The following is a 24,951-nucleotide window of genomic DNA, read 5'->3' as shown; positions in this document are numbered from 1 at the left end:
TGGACACCACTAAAAAGATGTCTCAATAGTCACGTGATTTCGACGTCACGTCACGATGCGCACTGTTTTGTCTCACTCCTCACATAACAAGAAACAGGTTTTCCGCGACTCTGCCTTGCATTCACAAACATTCTGATCTGCTCTATTAATGATTTACATTCTGGTTAAGGTCATCGTTACTCAGGTCGTCTTACCTTCGACTAATGAGGTAAATAAGGTGACATTTGCAGCTTTTCGTCTTCCAGCCGGCAGATTTAGTCCGATCTTCTCGAGTCTCTCTCGAAGATATCTGCCGCCATTCTTCGACTTTGCTCTGTAAGGAAGGAAATAGACGAGATTTAGAGGATGAAATATGAAGTGAAGATGCGAACGTCTCTTTTTTTAATGTGATAGCGGAAATATACTTCGAATAAATATGAACAATGTCTACAGCTTGTTTTTTTTTGCATACAGATGAATGTGGAGTAAACTATATCCTCAAATACTTCGGTGTGCTGTTAACGAACTTGTCTGAAGTACTGACTACTGCTCACATGATGTGTATAATATTGTACTCTAAAAGCTACGATTATCAGTACGAACAAAGAAGAATAGAACTACACATTTTGAAAGATTTTGCTTCTTTTTTTGTTTACTAAGGTGTTTTCAAATGTTAACAATATTTTTCAACGGTTACTTTTTCTCGTCTTTTTATGGGATTTCATCTTTCTGTAACCTTTATCTTCTTTTGTGATTAACACTTTAAAAAAAAGGAAAAATCATTCTTTGAGACAGCATGACATTGTGTGTATTGACAACACAATTCGGTTCTAATTTGGTGAAGTTGTGAATGAACAAAACTTATTTACTTGACTCTGGAGATACGAGCACATAATTTGAAGCCCTAATGATTGCTCGTAAAGCAGATTTCAAGCTCGCCTGTAGTAAACAAAATACAGTGTGGTCACAACGCTGTACATATTATGTATACAAAAGAGTCACAAGCAATTATCCATATTGACCAACGTTATTCAAGGAGATAAGGCAATACAGTAGCTAGATGTCTTTGTGAAGTCTATCCTTCAGAAGTGGTGATGCTACCAACTCTTTGTGAAGTCCCAAAAGTGTTTTTTCACCCCGCTGTGGTAACTGTTTCGTTTCCTGATCATTCCGCTCAGCAGATTACCCATGTATTCACCACGGGAGAGCATCGCCTCGCTGTAGACCACGATTATCCCTTTTTCTGCCCCGGGGATAAAGCGCAGAAAAGACAGTCCGCACTCTATGACTATCAAACCAAACTAAATCAAACGGGACGAAACAATAAAGACCGCCAAAATCGTCGTCAATTTTCCGCTCATTAAACTACATTGAAAAAAGACAGAGCCCACATTTTATTTGAAAGAAAGAGAGAGAAAAAATACTCTTCAATTTGAAAAACGTTCTTTACCTACTAGTTAATTGTTGTGTCATCCATTTCCTAAAGTGAAAGGACGAGCCTGACACCAGAAGGGTTGTGTGTGCTCTCAGGGAAAAGTTGTCATACATTGTCTTGGTCCTATTCATCGGCTGAATTACGTCAATTAGCCGATTCGTATTCAGATTACGTATTTTGTATCTCCACGAAACTGACAAGGAGCAAGCATCACAAAGTGAATAATTACACATTCTAGATGTAAACAACTCATTTGAGTCGGTCTTGGTGAAAGAATAGTAAACTTTGGCTAGTAGTTAACAAGCATATTGGGACAACTACTGGAGAGAGAGAGAGGGGGGGGGGGGGGGGGGAGAGACATCTGATTTAAAACCCGACGCCAGCTGCTTGTCTTTAAATCAGGATTGTTCGATGAACATATGCAAAACCAAACGAGTGTGCTTTTCAGAAGATTCAACAGGTGAGAAACTCTGATTGTTCGATACCACCTGTTTCTTGAATTTTCCGACCGTTTACATTCCGTACCATTGTCTCTGTACAACTCTAGGAGTGGCCAAAAAAATTAAACACGCATTAATTCATTTTAGTGACCGCTCTCATCCCCTGTAGGAATTTGTACCAAGAATACAATTTTGATCATTTGAGTATTATCACTATCCATAACAAGGCTGATCCATAATACAAGAGGTACAAAACGAATTCATGGTATAATTCCCTAATTTTGCTTTACTCGATGGGACCGGCGATCGAGACACGGCTGAGAGAAGGGCTGGCTGGCCTGCTTTTCAAAAAGAAGGGACAAAAAAGAGCAGAGAAGAGAAGCATCGTGGATAAATAAGCTGTTTGCTTGTAATATTCCTTCGTTTTGCTCTGTTTCTTAAGAATTACACGTACTTGACATTAGTATATTTGTGAATGAGACGGTTTCCTCAGTAATTAGGATCATCAAGAAATACTATATTCCCCCTTGTGTATTTTCGCTAACTGCTACGGGAATGTTTGGAGTTGCAGCAACGCACGTGCGATCTTAGATTTGTATGAAAAATGAAGCTTCCAAATCCATTTTCTCTTCGGGAACCATCAAACGATCATAATGTTCTTCTCTGGACATTCACGCATGATACGACTTGTGTGTGTACACCGCCTTTCTGTGCCCGTGTGTTGTGGTGATGCTCACAATATCTTGGATTCTTGTGCGCAGGCTGATTGGATACGAGGCGTTGAGGTATAGTGCGATGTCAATGTTGACGCCATTATCATCATTGGATGATTTTGAGGCTGCGTAAAGTGTGAAACAAATTTGTATCAGCCCACAATGAGAAAAACAAACACACAAACACACACCACCTCCCTGCACACACACACAAATCACAAACACACAATACTGCGTTTTCCTGCCCTCTGCTTTTTCCCCATTTCTTGCAACTTTCCTTCTTCTCTTTCTTCTTTTCTTATTTATTTGTCCCCTGAGCTGATGGCTTCTGCTTACCAACAAGGTCAAAGCAGCCATATTTTCTCGTTATTGTGATTTTTCTTTCTATATGCTCCGTAGGTGATATCTTCTTCCTCCATGGCTCTCAATTCTATTCTTACTCTAAGCTTCACGATGATATCATATCGTTTTCGTTGGAAGGGCGCGTATCCGTGTCCAATCTACATCATTACAAAACATACTCTCGTATTTCATTTTAAAGTTGGGCTACTAAGACCTTTCATATCCAGAAGAATAAATGTATTGGATGGAGAAGAAATATACGGCTTGGGGGAGTGATATGCGGAGGTAAAACTCACAAATTGGATTTTTTTTTCTTCATTTCTTTCATTTGAAACACTGGCCGAAGAATAACGGTTAGGAAGGGCAAAGTAGGATTGGAAGCTGTGTGCATAGAGATGGAGATTGGAAGAGAACCCGACGGAGATACTATTCGGACGAACCCGCGAAGCTTTCCACGCGTCTCAGATTCTGTGAAAATTCAATACAATTTATCAGTATAGCTATGGTGTCTGAATCAGGCTCGCTTCTTATTATCATTACCGTAAAAAGCAATTTATCCCGACACCGATCCACGCTGGTCACCCCAGACAAACTCTATTTAGGTCAATGAAGTTGTTATCTTATCCCGGAGAACGTGGACGCTTATTAAGTGTCACCAGACTGAGATCGCCGGGATAGCATCCCGGGTCCGCAGTCCTGGAGGATGCGTCCCCTTCTCCTCTCTGAGCAAAAGAAGGGGTGGGGAAGAAAGAGTGTAAGATGGATGGAGAGAGAAATGGAAGGAGAGAGGGAGAGAGAGAAGGAGGGAGAAGGAGGGATGGAGGTAGAATAAGTATGGAAGAGGAGGAGGAGGGAGGAGGAGAGAGAATGAAAAGCAGCATAACCAGTGTATGCGCGGTGTCTGTGACCCGTGCGGCTGGGAGGGAATCGGAGCTGGTGAGTTGAAGGCTCCCATCGCCCAGGTGCGCGGAGTTGCCCGCTTTCCAGTAACCCTACACCGGGGCCGTGGATGACCCTGCGTGGAACCTAGCTGTTAATTTGGGTCGAGAGTTTCCTTCCGCCCACCTCCTTACTAGCCTTTCTTGAAAAAAAAAAATCACAAACACAAAAACATAATCCTCATCCCTCCCTTCTTTTTAGCATAGACTTGACGAAAATAAATCGTCGGCGTTTTCACGAACCGACGCTATTTCGTTTTTGAGCGAAAATGCAATTCTGAGAAAATCGCGTTTAAAGATCTCACAAGTTTTAGACAACGTTTTCAATGACTTTTCCTGTCTTGTGTGTGAAAATTTTGACAGGGTGATGAGAGTGGAAGTTGTTCTTCCTATCCATAGTGTAATTTTAGTGTGAATTCAAAAAATTTACGATATTTCTGTCTTCAAACTCACTGCGTCGGTTCGTAAATCCATCGTTTCTTGCGCGCACCATAGGTTATGTACTTAAGCGCGGGTCTCACGAACCGACGTAAGTTGTATTACGCCGGTTTGTGAGACCCGCGCTGTAGGGCCTGTACAATAGGTAACGTGCAATACGCGTGTATTTACGAACCGTCGCTATTTCATTTTCGTATGTGTTTACATACAAATACTATTAGGGCTATACCTGCTTATCAACAATAACCTTATTAATTGAAATTAATTGTCATGTAATGATTGTTGTGATGATTACAATACATTTAGTGATAATTAAGATGATAATACAAGCCAGTTTCTCTTAATTGTTCTAAAAAGAGTGTTGTCATTGTTTTCATCTTCATTTAGTACACGCATGTATTGTTATTATAGCTGTGGTTGATCGTTCCAAAGATTTCTTTGCCCCCCCCCCCTTTTTGTGGATATATTATTATTTAACACTTTTGCATTTGGACATCTATCATTTGGTAATACATGTACTCGGTATACTGTGTTTCATATTTTTTACTTTTTACTGTTTTTTTTTTTTACTTAATTAACTTACTTTTTCATTTTTTCACATTATTTTTAATTAAAATTCAGTTCACTTCTTTCATAATAATTATGAATGTTTGTTCTAAGATGAAGGATACCGCTAAATCTTGGGAAAAAGACGTGCCAGTCAGTAATAATTACTCGTATTTACTCATCTTTCATACTCATGCATGCACTCTGTTATTTCTTTCTCTGAAATAATATATTAATTTCTTTATTTCTTATTATTCCACATATTTGTGACATTTACTTTGTCACAATTTTTATCAGTGTCATTATTGTCATTTGGCTCGCATGCGAATTCACTCATAATTCCTCATTTTCCATCTTTCTCTTTCCTGCTCAACAGATTCTATGATAGCTGCACCTGATCATATAAAAACATAAAATTCATCCTGCATGCACTCTTCGAAACTGATAAACTCCTAAAAATACATAAATATCAACACTATCAGAATTTCAAGCTTCACTTTAAATATATAATAATGGTCATGTTTTATTATGCCTTTTGCAGCAATATATTGAAGAGGTACATTATGTAATCGAAGAAACATAGGTCCTCAATAAAATATCAAATTTGAATTATTCAGAGAGTAATGACAATGGGAAGGATAACAATTGTGGAAGAGCTCCATAAATCAATACATATCTAATGGCAAATGGAGATGGAATCAAGATTCAAGAATATGTGTAATTCAAGTTCATTATTATATCAGTTCTTGTGTGTTCACAAAAAGAGGAACACAGTTCGAACATGCACACCAAATCTTACATCGTACATTTACATCTATAGAGTGCGGACGGAACATATACAAGAGAAAGAATAACATTCTCAAATTAATATATCAAGCATAACTATGTATATGACCACACAAAGATGTTGCTGCATATGCATGAAGCTTGAGAGTTATGCTGCAACACCCATATGCTCAGATAAAAACTTGATGTATATCATACAAAAGAGAAGAGGTACTGCATGTACATGTAGTTACACTATTCACAGGACAGTAGAGAAAAAGCACGAGAGAGAGAGGGAAATGGGTGTCTAAAATAGGTCGATGTAAGGAGTGCCAAGCCAATTAAGTCTCTAATAGAAGTCATACACATATTATAAGGAAACAAATTAATCACAACATAAATGATCATGCTCATGTTAACCAATAATTAGCATCTAAAAATGTGTGTAGAAAGCCCATAATATCAGCCTTTCGCCCCGAAGGCTTGTTACATATGAGAAAAGAGAAATTTTGGCTGACCCCCCCTCCCTGTGAATCCTTAATCCACCAGTACTATAAACACATTCTGAGAATGTGTTTTAGTACATGTACTAGCAAATTCACAAGAGGGGTGGGGAAATTCAGCCAAAATTGTGTGTGGCTAAAATAATTAAAAAGAAAGGTCATCAGCAAAACTACGGGGTGGATGCAGACGAATTTTCATGTAATGACTAAAAAAAATGCAGCTAAAGGAAAAAAAAAAGACGGCGGAGAGGGACCAAGGCTAATTTGACTCCCCTCCCCCCCCCCCCACCAAAAAACAAACAAACAAACAAACACCACTGTTTTACAGGACCTTTAAAGGACTCTTAATTTTTTGTTTGTTAAAAACAAACGTCTCGAAGTAAAGAATTCCATATTGTAGGCAAAATGTAGACCGATACAGTGTATAAAGTGTACATCCCAAGCTATTAAAGAAAAAAAAAACAGATTATGAATATCATTCAAAGTAAGAATTTCAGTGTGTTTAATCATCTTTAGTTGAGTTGCAAATGACATGTACATATCTAATAAGAGCAGTAAACTTCGAAGCACCCCCAAGCCCTTCTATACTTAATTATTCATGTGTAAAGGTAGCGCCAGGGCACTCCGGTGGTCTAGTGGTTATGACGCTGGTCTAGTAATCCAGAGGTCGTGGGTTCGAATCCTGCTTGGGCTGCCTGTGATTTTTTTTTTTTCACAGCAGCCTACAAACTGCACACTGCAGTTGCGTGCGTTACTACGGATGGAGACAAATGAATAATCTATTATTTTAATATACAATGTTTGACATCCTTATTGCAATCACTTTCTTTAATTGTAAATTTAGAGACATAATGAATTATTATTAAAAGAAATCAAATTTCTGTATTTTGTTGTGAGTTTGTATGGGAACATACATGTATCATAATTTACAATTTTAGTTAGATAAAGAACATCTTATAACAGAACTGTCTAGTGATGGTTGAATAATTATGTCAATTTGTTATAAGTCCTATCAGTTACATGGAGTGCATGTTCCCATGTTTATAAGAATCATACGTGACACATTCAAAGTGGGTTGAAGACAACAAAATAATAAATAAAAGAATAAAGGAGAATAGAACTTAATCTGATTACAGCATCATCTAAATATTGCCAATGTGCACTTAGAAATCTATCAAGATTTATCACAAGGTTATGAATACCACACAAAACCTTCAAGATTTATTATCATGAAATACATACCAATGAACACTTTAAAAAAAATCTAACATTCCATATCCACATGAAGCTTTCCTTGATATAAATGTTTCTCTGTAGTGTTATTAAAGTGTAGCAAAATTGTAATTACGACATCGCAGAATGGAATGCATTGTTTTCACCTTCAATCTTAGGATCTTCTTTCATGTTTCCACTTTACAATCACATTTCACTGTAGATATACCATCCTTATGTTGTCGCCCTTCATCCCAATTTCTCCCTTCTATCCTATCTGTAGATTGTCTTCTTTCCTAAGCCATTGTATTCACATTCCTTGATGATCAGCACGATGCTGTACTTTTTTCTTCTTCTCTGAAACAGTCCAGCTCTTCGCTACTGCATGGCATCAGTCATCTGAAAGAAAAGACAGAAATTAAGAACTTTCAATCAAAATCAAACATCATGATACAAGATACAACTTTCATTTTGAGAAAAAGAAATCAGCCAACTAAACTGTAGTTGAAATTATTTTGCTCTATTTATATTAAACATAAAACAAAACGGTATACAGGAGCAAAGAATGTCAAAAAAATACTGCTGTTTTTGATGCATATTCAAATTGTCTCGCCTTTTACATATTTTAATGATGCAAGATCTTATGTCTAGCACTTAGTAAGTCTCATGTAGAATTTAAATCATTATTCACATGAATAGATCTGCATGTCCTTGTAAACAAGGCATTGCTTTGAAAAAGCTGAATATTACTAATTGCATTTGGGAAAGAGTCTACGACAATCAAACTTGTTTATTATCAGAGACTTTAACATCTTAATTAGACCTACACTCTACATTACCATTGTATTCACATCCGTTGGTGATGTACACGACCCTGTACTTTTCCTTTTCTTTTCTGAGACAGTCCAGTTCTTTGCTACTACGTGGCACCAGTCATCTGAAAGAAAAGAAAGAAATTAAGAACTTTTGATTAAAATCAAACATCATGGCACAAGATACAACTTTAATTTTGAGAAGAAAAAAAAAATCAGCCAACAAAACTGAAGTTGAAATTATTTTGCTCTATTCATATTAAACATAAAACAAAATGGTAGGCCTATGCAGGATCAAAGAATGTCAAAAAATGCTGCTGTTCGTATTTGATGCATATTCAAATTGTCTCTTCATTTACACATTTTACTGATGCAAGATATTATGTTTAGCACTTAGTATGTCTCATGTAGAAATTGAATTATCATTCACATGAATATAAATCTACATGTATTTGTAAACAAGGCATTGCATTGAAATAGCTGAATATTACTACATGTACCTGCATTTGGGAAACAGTCTATGACAATCAAACCTGTTTCTTATCAGAGACTGTAACATCTTAATTAGACCTAGACTCTACATTATCATTCAGCTTTTAAAGGTATTAACCATTCACCTATAAAACACTGGCATTGTCATGTGCATCATATTTCTTTGATACTGCACATATTTTCATGAAGTCTGCACAAGAATGCAAGTGAAACACGTCTGCTGTTTGGTATTTATGAAAAAAAAAATCACTAACCCGGAAGTCCTTGGCCTTCGGAATAACACGTGGCGAGTTAGTAGGAATTGACGTTAAAATAGAATAAGAATAGATCTACTAAATAGGCCTTTGCCTCATGATTGTCTGGTCTGATTATAGACTAAGTGAAGTCTAGACCTTTCACTTTTAAGTTACCAGTGGTTCACAAAATTTATATTATAGATCTAGACTACATCTAGATCTAGACATCTAATACTATTAGATCTTGGCAACTTTTGTCTTTGTGACACGAAATTAACACATCACGGATGATATTGCGGCGATATCCAACAGGATGACAGTACCACTATTACTGAATCAGTAAGTTGACATAGATAACTAACATCAACTTGTTAACGTACGTTAGAGATGGCACCATATACAATAACCGGTGACACTGACACTGACAGATCTAACGACTACGTTTAGACTAACGTTAAAGAGTTAGACTCGCCATCTCAGTAAGTCGGCCAAAGACCAAGTCAATACAGGGCTAAGTCAGTGTTACTGTTATGTTAGGCCTAACAAATGTTAACGGTTACTCGGTTAGGTTAGGTTTACCAGGACTCAAGAGTCCTGGTTAAATCAGTCAAGGGACATTTCTTAGAAGTCCTTCGATTCCAAGAATAAAAAGGGTGAAAGAACAAAGGGAAAAAAGGAAAGAAGAAAGGACAAAAGATTATGTATGGCTGCTGTGGAAATCGACAGCGCTACTGTATCACTATCAATCACGCGTGAATATGTAAACGCCATTTGGTTGGGCTGCATTCACAAGTTTTAGGGGAAAAAAAGCCCCACCGCTGTGCTTCAAAGGTACTCTACTCGAACTAACGTTAGACATAATGTCACATATCTACACACAGTACGGTACTAGGGCTGAATTCACAAGTATGCTATAACACTGCACTGTACAGGAAAGCCACCTAACCCGTAGAGTACTACTCGTAGTGTTTAGGTAGTATCACTAGACCACATACTGTCATAGATGACATCTACACCAACGCTGCACACTGGCACTGGTCCGACGGTCCCTGACCAAGAAAAATCACTGTTGGACACTGACCAGTAACTTTTTCAGGAATGGACCAGTAAAAATTGGGGGAAAAAATGGGTGGACTCTACCTACTACATGTATTACCACTAGTCTAGATGTAGATCTAGAGCTAGACAGTGTCTATAGACTCTGTGTTAATTTGACTTGGTCTTAGACTTCAGCTGATCTTAGTTGTACTAACTTCTAGTAACTGGTATTACAAGTAAAGTCTACTTAATAGTTAAACTTGAAAGTTAAAGTCTAACATGTCTAACTTTATTCTTTACTCTTCCTTTGAGTTTTACTTTTAGACTTTTTACTTTTTTTTTAGTTTAGTAGGCCTACTTTGTCAATCTCATGATTTCATTTTCAACTCAAGTCAAGGCATAGCCATGAGTGTCTTCGAGACTTTGACATCTTGCATGTCTTGCACACAGACGTTACGACTACAGTACTCAGTAGTCTCAGAAGTAACGACATAAGTTGAAAAGAAACTATAAATAATATGATTTGGGATCTAATTTCAAATTGGATGGCGTTTACAGACTAGGCTTCATAAGCATCACGCGATTGAATACATGGGACTACACTCTATCGCAATTAATGGTTATGGTAGTCCAACTGAAACTGTTATTTTGAGCATGATTTTAATAGGATTATAGCTTACCATTCACTTCACTCGTGGACAGTGGGCTGGCTTAGGTCGTCATTCATCTTTCAGATGGTTTGGTTCTCACTCTGAGATCTGGATTAGGGCCAAAACCTAATTCTAGGCCAGTAAGTTGAACAAAGCTCAAAATAATGCAACTGCGACGGTTCGTGAAACCCGCATTGCTCTTCACCCTAGCAATTCGGGTTTCACGAACCGGCGTATCTTTACTGCGTCGGTTCGTGAAACCCCTTTTTCTCAATTTCTCGATATTTCGAGTACCGTCGTTTTTTTCTTTCTTTGATAAAATTAAGAATAATTAATTTTGTGATCTAAAATTTTGGGATTTGGTAGAGTTTTGAAAGCACTTTCATTTGGTACCAATATCTCGATTTTGAAAATTTTGACCAAAATCGAAATAGCGTCGGTTCGTGAAAACACCGACGAAATATGCTATTTTTTTCGCATAACAGCAACTCCATCATACAACATGTAGCATCAGTAAGAAGAGTTGCTATATTGCTCCATGCTTGATGGTCAGACGATTTGCTCCTTTTATTTGAATGAATCAATCTAAACAAATTGATAAATCAAGTGTTCTGTGCAGCTTGTGATTTCACACGATGTTCTCCCATCCATCTTGACCATAGGGCGACGGAGAATAACGCACAATGATCACACAGTATAACATGAGCCCAAACACTTGATGGAAATCAGAAGATGACATGAAAACGTAGCTTGTAACACGTAGTCAGTCTCAGCTTATACCATACTATCACGGTCAAGCCTCATTTGTTCCTTCGCTTTTTTGAGAGTATAAAGATATACTAAAATACACTACGTCGATCCCACATTCACTTGTTTTAGCCCTTTCTGTCTGCGCCAATGACTCAAATATGCACAAATTTCACCACATACCTATGGACAAGAAGATAACGTGGCAAGGGTTTAAAACTACCGGGGGGCTCACCTCCCTGAAACTACGAATGCCATGCACGCATCTTGCTGACGCCACTAGGCATGCGCATAAAGCTTTCTTCTTACCTCGACATCTTGGGGGGGGGGGGGGGGATCTTGGCATGATACGTCTGCGGATCTGTGATTTATTCAACTCATCATGTCGTTCTCTTGATTACTATGAGTAAAAACGAAGCGATTGCTTTAGATAATATTGGCCTTAATTTAGTTAGACCAAGGAGGTACTAGGCGAAGTACCTCTTTGGTTTAGACCATAGGCCCCTGTCGCACAGGATCTCAAATAAATCTCCTGCTTGAGAATTGTTGCATTCCCTTTGAAGAAGATTATTTCTCGTTCAAAGATGTCTACATATTGGACTGGCGGCATGAAAGACGTTGGTGGCAGCATTTTTTTTCTTAACCGATGATCGCAGCAACTAGTTTGGAAATTGCCATAATCATCTTGGTTTCCAAGTAGCATCCGATACTGCTGAGCATCTGCCCCTAAGCTAACGTGATTGCCTGTGATACGTCCATCACCGATATAGTCCGTGTAGCGAGGGCTGTAACCACAAGGAACATGTCATAATAATAATAAGATACTGGACATGATTTTGGGACACCACCAAAACCAAGCAAGCAAACAAAGAAAAACGAATTTTAACGAAGATTCGCTGCTCTTTCACAAATTTAGCTACCCGGACTTATTATCTGTTTTATGCTAGAGTGACTTAAAATAGACCCAAGACAACAAAATCATGCAGGTCGTACAATGCGAGATCCGTATCACGTTTAGATGAAGGTTTCAATCCTATAGCGTTCTCTGAATAGATATAAGTTACCAAGCCATAACTATGTCGGAATAATAATACATTCTTCTTTTCTTCCCCTCCACCGCCACTATCTCTATCCTGAATGGAGTCCAAAAATGTAAACAAACATTTACTAACCAGGCAAAGGACAAGGTTTAGAGACAAAATGCTCGATTGTAATAAAAATAGAACCAGTAAAATATCGCCGCTACCCGTAATAACTAGCGCCATAGTCTCAGGAGGTAACACAACCCCAAACGACGCACAGACATAAAACAATAATTTGAATTCCGCCCTCTATGGCGATTCAATTGAAGAGCTGTGGGCAGAGTTTGTTTTGCGTGTTGTTGTATTCACTCCATCACGGCCCCTTGTATGAATATCTTTCTCCCTTTTTTCTCTCTCTTTTACTCCGGCTTGGCGGATTCATTTTCGATTAATTCAACACAAAACGCCAATGAGTCAATCTACGAAATGTATGTGGATAAGTCATTATCAGTAGAATGACTGAGAGTAGGGGGGGGGGGGGGGGAGTGAGCAAAAAAAGCGAGAACGAAAACCTCAGAGTCTGTAAATGAGCTAGGATGTCGTCGAGTGATTACACGAAGCCATTGCGATATTGATTTTGACCTCCGATGACGTGGGGTCAGGGTTCACGGGGTCACGGAGGAGTCGTCGAGTCGAGGAAGTTGTCTCGCCCGTAGCTGGTCCATTAACCCCGTGTTCATTTCTAAATGGACCGCGAGCTCCCCCTGATCGGAGATGTTCAGCGATTTGAGAGAATTGCCAAAGCACAACGGAGCGAACAGAGGTGGGAAACGCTTTTGGCAGCTGGATTATACGATTTTTAACTTTCTTGATGAAAATATACATCACTTTCACCTAATCTTTTAGTGCTTTTTAATTTCGAAGAAGTATAAGAGGCAAAAAAAAGAATAATGAACAGCAAATCAAAACAAAACAAATACCGAAAGTAAAAAAAAAAAAACAAACTAGAGATAGAACTAATAGCTTAAAAAATGGTACCAAGGAGCGTCAAGATTTAGTACTGAATTTTTGCCACTTCTTCATTCAAAACCCTCTTGCTCGGTGATGCCTGTTGATTGATTGAATCGAGAAGATGATGCCCAGTTGATACGAGATTATCATAAATTGAATATTACAACAAGAACCATTCAAGCCAGTAATGATAATGAGAGATCATCTCATGAAATTCTACATTAGCATCTTTGTCTGGAAGACGTAACACGTGAATGCTGAATGATTTCAATGGTAAAAATTATATTAAATGGGTCACCTGAAGTGGGTAATTCATGACATTAACATGATTTACGAGTGGGGCTAAATCTTTGAATGTGACGCGTTGCAGGGCTATTATATAACCATGGAGTAATAACTCCATGGCATAACCATGGAAGGGCCCTGGGTATAAATGTCTATCTGGCTGGTGGGCATATATATGCAACAAATTTGTCAGGCAGAGAGGACATAGTATTATAATGAGTGCGCGTGTGTTGGCCATGGCGAGACGAATTTAACTGCTGTATGAGAACATTCTGACTAAAATGTGATGTTGCTTCTACAAGCGGACGGGTAACAGTTTGCTGAAATACAGCCGTCAAACTGAGCTGAAACATATCAATACTAGCGTACAGATTATTGTGAGGATGCAAACGCGGTATCTAGGCCTTCTGGGGTTACTTCGGGTCATAAAAACCTTTCGCTCCTCTTTCCTTGTTCTTACGGGGTAAAAACCCGTCGCAAGAAGAGCGCACGAGGTTGGAAGAAATCGCCGCCCCGGGCTACGAAGAGCGACCTACAGTCCCGCGCATAGGAAAATACCGAGTGATACGCATGGCCGCGCAAAATGCCTCTCTGCAGACTTGGGAGAAAATTCACTCAGTACTCGTCATAAAAATAAACCGCGGGTTTATTTGCGTTTTATCACACCTGACAGATCCCCTTGGGGGCCAGTGAGTGAAAAGAAAAGAAAAGGAAATGAAGGAGAAGACGCGAAAGACGAAGTAGAAAAACCCATGTTTTCGTTTTTTCTTTTCTACCTATTTCCGAGCGCCACTCAGCAGTTCGTCAGACGTTGACAGGTAAGAACCTTTTTTTTCCTACCCTTTACGCCTGGATATATCCCAACAGTAAAGTCACGAACTCCATATGAAAAATCTAAACATCGAAGTCCTCCGTTTTGGTTGAATATACTGTCTGAATCTGGATGCAATGATTAATCGAAGAAAGTCTAAATAATATGACGATGCATGAATATAGCAAACGCAAAAGGGTTTTTTTTTCCCACTTATTGAAATTTTTACGTTTTCAATAATGGTGTTCTAGAGTCAGATCTGGTACAACCGAAATTCCCTAACCAGAATGGAAATTGAAAAATGAATGTTTCAGAATATTCTGCATTGACTGACATTAAGAAAAAAGAATTATCAGTTACCCAAGGATTCTCTTTCTGTTTCATCCAAACAAATAAATCCAGTAATATTCCGTACTGACAGCATGACTGACCTACTATCATCTGAACGAGATGCAAACTTTATATTGTTGAGGATGTAACCATTCGTTCAACATCCTTAGGCAAAAGTAACGTCGTGAACCTAAGCCAGTTATGGCATAATCGTGTCATATTATGATTTGGTTCATTCTCGCAGGTAAGCTTCTGACGACGTAATCCCTCAGACGCCACTTTATGCTTTTGGTAAAAACTTATTATTGAAATTAGAAAGCAAATGGTAGGACGAAAAGTAATTCGATGTTTTTGACATGTCAAACATGCGTTGCCAGCAAAAGAAAATATTAGACATTCAAGATAATTTGCAATTTGCAGAAAAAAAAAGATTCTTGATATTAAACAAATGTCACACTTTAAACAACAGTGTTATAGACGGATTTTGTCATAAAAAAGGTTAGAAATAAAAGACGCTCACGTGATGTCGACCCCATCACATTTACCGAACTTATCATTCGCTTATTGCTGCACACAACTCTGAATCAGATGAAACGTGTAACTTCAACGCGATATTCAAAGCATTAGGGATTTGCTTGTTTAGGCAATTTACACCCCTGAATTACCGATACAGAGAAATAAAATATTCAGTTGCATTTTGTCGGTACAACACATTATCTAGTGATGGTTATGTCAAAGACGGTATTTCATACAACGCGCAGGATAATCAGGTGCAGGCAACGCACACGAGAGGAGAAGATAAAAAAATAAACAAACAAACTTATAATGTAGACATTTCTTAACGCTTCGCTGATCGTCCGCTCTGTTTGCTACAAGCTTATAACTGTGGGGAGAAAAGCAGAAACACGCGCGCGCCGACTTTTCTGAAATGGCGCCACCTCTATGGAAACGCTCCGACACGACGTGCAACATTTTAACACCCAGCCATGACCGCGCCATGCTACACTGATAATATCGCTCGGTTTGTGAGCGTCGCGATCTCTGCGGGTGATATTACACACCTTCATCTATTTTTGGTTGTCGCTGATATCAATAGGACCCTGAATGAAACCAGTTTGATATTTCAGATGTCACTGCAATGATGATGGCGATGTTAACATGGTTAGTGCCCGGTTACTACGCCTGCGTGCATCTGTAATCAGGTCGCGGCAGCCGGGGTGTGTGTTGCCCTGACGAACATAATGTATACCTCTATTCATTGAAATGTTAATGAAAACTTGATTCAATTTTAGTTATGATTTACATCCATTAAATGCTCGATTAGATTGAATGTTTGCAATGTTGGATAAGGTAGATAGCATCTATTCATTACATATTAATGTAGACCTTGACAATTTTTATTTCTATTTATCTATTCATTATCATTATTATTATTATTTTTTTTTTTTTTTTTGCGGTGTGCTTAATGGCTATAAAATGATCGCATATTTCGTAACAAGTCAGCCATGGTAATGGAGGGTCCGATATCATTTGAAAAGCAGGAATAAAATTTTCTTTGCACAACAAATAATTTTTGATCAAACTCGTTTAGATAATCAGGAGGATATGAAATTGTGAAATTTTGCTTATTTTACCCGAAACAGTTTTTGAGCAGTCATCATGAATACTAGATGCAAATAGTAGAGTGGTCATGTCATCCCCTCACAACTTGCCACATAGTTTGTACATAACTTTGTCTAAATTTTCCATTGTTCATTCAATCATGTCCCAGTCTCAAATTTTGATTTATCTGACTGATCGTAAGTCGGTTATTTTGAAGTTTTTCAACGAAGAATAACAACATGTTTTTGCACATTTAAAAACAAAAAAGAAAAATAAATTTCCATCATTTAGTTCACTCGATTAATGGAAACTTGTGATATGATCACATCATGAACTCACTCATTTACATTGTAAGTAATATCAACTGTTCAAGAACTGTTATGCCAAAAATCAAAGAATCTTTGAACTTTCATATCAAACTTTCTTACTTTTAGTTCGATTTTGTTGACCAAATTTTCAGTGGTGTTCTATTCATATTTCACTTTTTCCTTTCAAACTAACTTTTAAACTACCCTGGCATTTTCCTGTAAGACACGAAACCCGAGAAGTATTAACTTTAAACACCAGTTTGTCAGAACGCAATGTATATAGATATAATTTCTTATACATATCTATTTACCTATGTATCTGTCTGTCTGTCTGTCTATCTTTACATTTACACGTTTAGGTTAAAAATGCATGTATACTGAAGAAAATTAACATTAAGAATTTATTCCCAAATAGTATGTAACAGAGTTCAAGAAAGATAGAGGGGGAAAAAAACCCGGCCTCTGGAAAAGTGCTGGTGCATTGCGCGTTAGAGAAAATTGAAATAATTATGTTACCTTTTCTCTCTTTTACCCTTGGTGGACAACGTAAGCAGAATACGGGGGAAAATACAATAGTTTGTTTCTTTCCGTAAATGGCGTATCTTAGTCGACAAGACTTGGGCGAGCCCAATGCTGCTTCAGGTATATACATCTTCATGAGATACGAGATTTAGGGTTTTTTTTTTTTCATTTCATACCTATTTCTCTTCTTTCTTTCTTTTTTTTTTGGCGGGGGGAGGTGCATTAACGAGTTGATAATGCAATAAAGTGTAGATTTTCAAATACACTTGTAGTCGGTGCATACTATTCTTTTTGTCTTCATAGGAATGTACAGTATAAACCCAAAGATGTAAAGCTATACAAAGTTTGCCAGGAAGTTCCCTCACTAGCAGTCCCACGACTGAACCACTCATTGAAAAACGACCACCCTTTGCTGTCGATGGTTTTCCATTTTCTGTTCCTAACGTCCTTCATTTCATCATTAGATCCACCCAGCCTCACTTATGGGCGCGATTACAGGGCTTGGTGAAGAGGGGGAAAAGAAAAGGGAGATGATAACGAATTTGGATTATCGCATAAATCAATTACTGATGGAGAAATTCCACCATCCTCTTTTCAGCGCCATCTAAAGGATGATATATGTCCGGCGGGGTCTCTCTACCCCGGGGTATTATCAGAGATAAAAATTGTAACAAATTTCTCAATGCCATTTAATAGTGGAGCTCAAAGATCTTTTTTTTTTTCTGGTCTGTCTAGGTTCTCCCATTCCATAGTATGGGCTGCCCTGCCAGTTTTCATCGAAATCAAACTTTGAAGATTCACTGTCTATTCATGGACGGTTTTTATGCGAGCTCGAATCCTTTAGTCCCACTCGTAAACGGCCATCGATCATTTTTGCCTTCCTTCTTCTCTCTCCAACTCTTTCTCTTATTTCTTCTCTCTCGATGAAAACGAGCTGATAGCCAGACAGAGCTCGACAGAGAAAAAAAAATCATAAAAGATTGTTATTTAGCACGAAACACCCGTGTTCCTTTCAATAAAACCACTCCACCGGAGCATATTACTTTTTGCCCCCTTTGTTCGTAAGACTGTTCCCCCATTTTCTACGTCTCTATTAAGCTCCAAAATATTCAATTTTTCGGCCCGCTTTTGTCCCGAGTTCGACGCACTCAATTCGGTGCGGTTCGACGAGTTTCCTCTTTAGCCGTTGAGGGTCATTCCTTTCAAACGAGCCCCTTGCTAAGTCATAGAAAATGTTCGCATTTACCTCGTTAGCATCTCTGAAAGAACCTGAAATTTATTTTATCGATGACAATTAAAACCACGAGACACAATGAGCGGGGGAGAATACCTAAATGTGACTTCTTGTGTGCTGACAGCGATCGAGACCCATTTACGCACAGACCCATTCCCCGTAGTCCCACCCATAACGACGCGTGGATAGTTTTGAGATTTTGAAGAGGTCTCACCGCATTAGAGGTCAGGGGGTGATAAGTTAGTTATGAAATAGCAGCAAAATCGTACAGTGCGCTGTGTGGAGCTCCGAGGGGCGTTTATTCAATCAATCACGTGAAAAGTATCAAGAGAACCTTCCTCCCTTACTGAGCTGACTATAAAGTTATACCTACTTGTGTATACCAACTAATCTGAAATGAATTTAGAATCATACGTCGCTGAATTTGCCATGCTAGTTTAATAATCAACCCAGGGACAGTAAACTATGCAATATTCACTGCAAGAGATGTCTACAAAATACTCTGCGTACATCCCACAATACTCCCACAGCATTGAATACGTTACAGTGTTCAATATCAGGCCCGCTCAAAGACAATAACATTCTGTCGTTACCAGACAAATTTACTGAAATGCTGAAGGAACATGCCCTTTAGCTGTACAGAGGAAGTTCATGACAGCGTTACTGTTCTTTATGAATTTTACAATCTGATAACATAGGTTTCTCGCATGCAAAATGTCTTAGAAGAAACTCATGCCATTGTCGGTTATAGTAATACGTGGATGTACACACTACATGAGGAGAAACAACTCCTGAATAACACATATTACACTGGTAGGCTTAATACATACCACAAGCAGCCGTTATTCAGAACAAATAAGTTTACAAAGTTAACATCACCCTTATACAGCGCTGTTGATATGAAAGAATAGAGTGGAGGGAAAAATACCACGAACCAAAAGAAACATTGCAGATGCTAAATACCCATTCTTTAAACACAAAAAGTCCAAATCTCGTTCCACATTAAAGAACGTATCAACACGGAATATTAAATCGTATTTACTTTTCGGGTCCTTTTGAAAGCAGCGAACCCGGCGCCGCGTATCTTTTGAGGGTTTTCTTTCGGGGTCGACGCGGGTCACAAAATGCTATGCGCGGGGTTATTGAGGGGAACGCAGCAGTGTTGTGGTTGTCGAGGTTTTCTCATACCATTTTCATTTTTTTTCTTTTTGCTATATATTATCTACATGACGATGAATGACTGGAACCATACAATTGACAGCAGGTACTACCACACGAAGCGGTTACATTAAAAACCGATGATCTGTGGTTGGCGACAATTTACGGGTTGAAATGACGGCTACTATTGTAACTTGAATAATATAAGCATAAACTCATAAAATTACCACTGCACTTAGAGCTACAGTAAAATCTGCAATGATAGTTCTTTCTCATCTCTGCTAGATATTAGTAAGAGTTTAATTTTACCAGAGCTGTGTATCACTTTCACGAAGTGGCTGGCATGAGAAAGTAATTTCGTAAGAACGTTATTTATCACACCTACTTTGAAAGAATATATTTTCCCACATACTGATAATAAATAGTGTAAATATGTACATCTATCTTTGCTTCGAGGTATACCACAAGTCATCAAAGTACAATTGTATCTAATTATCTGCACCCACTCTACTATCGTTACTCGTAGGAGGGAATCGCAATGATGATTTTGGTGAAAAATCCACAAAATGTTCTTGAGTTTCAAACATCAAACAAATAGACCAGAACAGAAGTTTGCTTAAATTCAGACATATGCTAAAAAAATCCAAACTTTTGGATATACGAATCCTCCCAAGGAACATTTTTTCATCTGTGGCAACCACATTGGTTTTCTATTTCTAACTCCAGAGTTAATCTAGTTTATAGTCCTATATCTTGAAACGGTCTCCTCGTCATTTCGTGGCAACAAACTGATATGGTCTGCCGCAAAGAGGACCATGGTTCCTCCAAAAGAGGGGCACCACTACACTTCTTTCTCTCTCCTGTGTGACATAGAAATATATATGTGCATGAGCTAGGATCGGTTTTGAGCAACACTGTTCAGGTAACAGGAGGAGATAATGCTAAGATAATTGTTGCGCGTCAACGTCAAGGATGACAAAGCGGAAGTACCATGCACGTACTGTCGTATATTTCTGACGACGGAGACGACGACATCAAAAATAAAGGTAGAAGAAGCGCAGAAGAATATATGTCTATAGGTTTTGCGCTTTATAAATTAATATATATTATATATCACTTACCTCCTTAGCACGCCCCCTAGCAACGACGCGTTCAGACACTCCGGTGGCGATAGGCGGCGCTGTACTTCCGCTACCGTGACCTTGTATTTAGACGTTGAACTTAGGAGCGAGAGTCGACCCGGAACTGAACAAAAGACATCGTTGGGCGATGTGACGTTGGCTACTAGACCATCCTTCCCGTTTTCATTCTTTTGCCGTATTCCTGTAATGACAAAATACAAACGTTGCGGAGTAATTCGTGAGGAATTGAAACAGCTATCAGAACACTCTTATGAATGTTGATGAATCACATAAACAGACAATTCCTGAAAAGTAAAAGCTAATTTAAAACGAAAAAGTGAAATTTTACAAGCACAGCACAGCTGAGAAAAACTTGACCAAAATGGAATGAAAATTGAAGAATACTCAACCGTCAGTATGAATTTGCAAATGAGTGAATTGATGACGTCATACCCACAATATGCCAAATATAAATTTCCATTGTGTTTTTTTTTTCAAACGCAATCAGTCTCAAATTATATCATATCTGATTGATTATCGTTTCAAAGTTATTAAGCTATGAATAAAAGTATGTTTTGTAGCAGAAGGCTTGATTTTTTGTCAGTTCTATTTTTTTTTACACAATAAGTGAAAATTGCGAAGGGGATGACGTTAGCTCAGTTCATTTGCATATTCATATCAACTAGTAAAAGTTGGAATCAAACATGTTTTGTAAAAATTAGCGAATCCTTTAAATTTCATAACTTCTTATCTTTAATGGGATTTTGATAAATTGTTCATTGTTGTGCGTGCGTACTGCTCGGCATCTATGGCAGACTTCCGTAGAGGCTTGAGAAAATGTAGATTATGGGGGAAAAAAGACAAAAAAAAATACCTTGGCTGTAATTCTCGAGACTGAAACTTTCTGGATCTCGAAAGCAGAATTACAATATCCACTGCCCGTGCAGATATATCAAGGCGCAAACTAGAATGTAACACATACAGTGTGTGATATTCCATGCTGAGAATTGCAACATAATGTCTATCACAAAAGCATTTCCCACATTCTGTAGTGATCTATATAAGTGTACAGAGTAAATGCAAAATATGGAAATCGGATGCCACGATGAGGCCATGTTAGGCGGATATTTCTCTGTAAAACTCTTCGACACAACTTTCAGGAAAGGGATTTCTATTAAAATGACTACTAAGGTTGTTGGAATCGTTAGGACTCAGCTCTTATAATTTGTGGGGAGTTTAGATGACAATTAATGTAAGGCGTAAACACATCGTTACTAAAAATGACACGCATAAATAGAGTGGCCGTACAGCTCTTTCAGTACCATAAAAACGTAAAGAATTCAAATTCATTCAATAAGAAATTCACAGAAAAAATATAGTGTTCTGTTCATAAGTAAAGTATAGCCACTCACATAATACATTCCGACAAAACACCGGAAGGTGCTCGAATAGGGAGAAACCGGACATAAGACTTAATTTGCACAATAACAAAACTACAATGTTTGATATCATCTTTCATCTCAATTTCCAACAAAACAAGCACATGAGTACTGCTAGCTTGATATCACTGCTGGTGTGTTGTGTACGAATACAGAAGTACCGTTTGGTCGATATTCTTTATGTCGAGTAATACTTCGTTTGTTGGAACAGCTTGAGTGTTCTAGGCCACTCCACACCACGCCCACCTGATCTGGCATATGATACGACTTTATCCTACTGCATTAAGATAATATTTGTCCCTCGATTTGAATGAAGACAGGTATGATACAGACTGCTCTAGACTGCATCGCTTCCCAAACAGCCGCTGCACACAAGCGGGCGGAACGGAGTTCTCGAGATATAGCAATCATATTTTGTGTTGATTATGTCTCAATTACCGGACCTACTTTGGGTCGTGCAAGCGATATGTTTGCAGGGCTCAATGGGGCTACCCTGGACCCCGCCGCCGGGATCCTCCGGGGGAAACTCCAGCTTGGAACAAGAGCGGTGGTAGAGGGAGTCTCCAAACGAGAGGGGGTCAGAATGTGGAAGAGGAGGTGTGGATGAACTTAATATTGTCGTTGGGATAAGAGAAGGGAAAATCTTAACTATGGATCCAATGACGAAGCGCTAATGTGTTATACCGTTGTTACTGACCGCAGACATTTTCGACACAAATTGTGGAATAACTTATATAGTCCAACGGCAAAACTGATAATAATGGAGAAAATGGTTGCGAATTAGAGAAAGAAAACGATGCTAATAATGATTATGATAATGACGAAGATGATGAATATGAATATGATGATGACGATGATGATGACGATGAGGATGAAAATGATGATGATGATGATGATGATGATGATGATGATGATGATAATGAGAAGGAGGAGGAGGAGGAGGAGGAGGAGGATGCTATGTGGATTATGAAGACACTGCTGTCGATAATATGTAACTGGATAATGAAATTATTATAATGGCAAGAGTGAGAAGACTACGACGTCAAGTTTACTGAAAGTGATGATGATGATAATGACGACGGCGACGACGACGACGATAATGATGGTGATACAAGGGATGACGACGTAAACTTTAATCACAATAATTATCACAATGAATGGGTTGGGATCTGAGGATGATCACTCTTGAATGCAAAAGATGCACGAATCGTTGATGAATAATTGTTTAGATTCAAAAATATGTCCAGGCGTTCAATCAGATCATTCTGTTGTAATGCTTCGATTTAAAGATGACCAACCTTCTACAGGTCCTGGATATTGGAAACTAAACTGCAGTTATTTAACTAATGATGCTGATTTTATTAAGATGGTGAAAGATGCACGAATCGCGTTTTATTTTGGTGAGAGATCGGATGATAAATTTGTGGGATCTGGTGGAGAACAACGTCTAGGAGGAAACAAATAAACAAAGCAGATGTTGGTAATGATTTAGGCTAAGGTGCAGACAGTGGAGAAGGGAATGGGGACAAAGGTCGTCAAAAGACTTCACATACACTCATGAATGCTGTAAATAGCATGCTCTCGTTACAAGTGTGATTGTTCAGAAACTGTCTCTCATGATTTCTGGAAGAATTTTAGCCTAATTTGCAAAAGGAAAAGGAGTTTTTTCTCACTTCGGGAAAATCGACGTCAGAGCTGTAGGCTTATCCACCACAATGTAACAAAGCCGCCTTCAAAGTTTTCGTGTTGATGTGTTGCTTACTTAGCTCCATTGGTAAAACGTAAGCCATTACCAATTAAACAGACAACTTTACCTTATGGGAAGTATTTTCTTCAAAATTATGTCACTTCGAGCTTCGCAACACAGAATTGCACCGTTTTTACGTGTTCATTGATGCTTGGGAGGGCGAGCACAGAATGTGATTCAATCCTTGCTACAGGTATCCACGCGGATTTATTAAAAAACAACAACATTCAACGACATTCAAAGCTACATAGTGCCTTGGGGTGATGCGGCGACACACAGGGAACATTCATGTCTGTTGCCTTACGTCACATACGAGAGAGGAGCCAGTGGACGAAGTGGAGAAAGACAGAAAATGAGAAAGATAAGGAAAGAAAAATAGAGAGAGAGGGGGAGGAGGCAGTGATAGAGAGGAGATGGAGAGAAAGAAGAAATACTAGATGGGAAAGGGAGATGTCAGACCGACAGGACACAGGTTTAGCTTTTCGAGAGTGAAAGCGGGAGGGCTGGAAGGGGGAGACACAGAAATGGCGCGGGAGCAAACGGTGTTATACGCGACAGGTAGAACATGGAGCTACAAGCTCTAAGGGTAGGAAGCAGGTTGGTATGGACAAAAGTAACCTGGAAGATTTGATGCAGCTCACACAATGTAGAGATAGGTTAAGTATGTTATATCCAACGCATTTCATCGCTATAATACACAGGATGGCGGTGCAGTTGAAGTTGTGATCGTTAAAACAAACAAACAAACGAACAGACAAACGGGAAAAAAACGGTGGGGGGAGGGAATGCTTACGGGAAAAGGGAATTAACAAGAAAGAACAAAGATAAAGCGAGATATAAGGTGTCATTAAGGAGCCGGGTAGAGGATGGCCACGTTAAGAGACGAGAGTCAAAGATGCAAATGATGCCGAATCTCAATGGAAAGAGGCTGACAAGGTTAGTAAAAACAAAGGAAATACGGGAGTAAGATGCCCTGCATGAAAGGAATGATTGATAAATAACAAAGGAGGAGGAGGAGGAGGAGGAGGAGGGGGTAGGGAAGGGATGGAGGGGTGAAGGAAGGGGGTGGTGTTCA

General features: G+C 38.7%; 1 pseudogene; it reads right to left on the bottom strand.

Annotated features, from left to right (window-relative positions):
* Positions 1-24,951, bottom strand: part of LOC139720462 (transcription factor AP-2-alpha-like) — a 141,688-nt pseudogene that overhangs the window by 14,643 nt on the left and 102,094 nt on the right.

Source organism: Diadema antillarum, unplaced genomic scaffold (genome assembly GCF_040938485.1).
Source record: "Diadema antillarum isolate AM-2024a unplaced genomic scaffold, OU_Dant_1.0 scf00000128, whole genome shotgun sequence".
Classification (NCBI taxonomy): domain Eukaryota; kingdom Metazoa; phylum Echinodermata; class Echinoidea; order Diadematoida; family Diadematidae; genus Diadema; species Diadema antillarum.
This window is presented reverse-complemented; position numbering and strand designations above follow the sequence as displayed.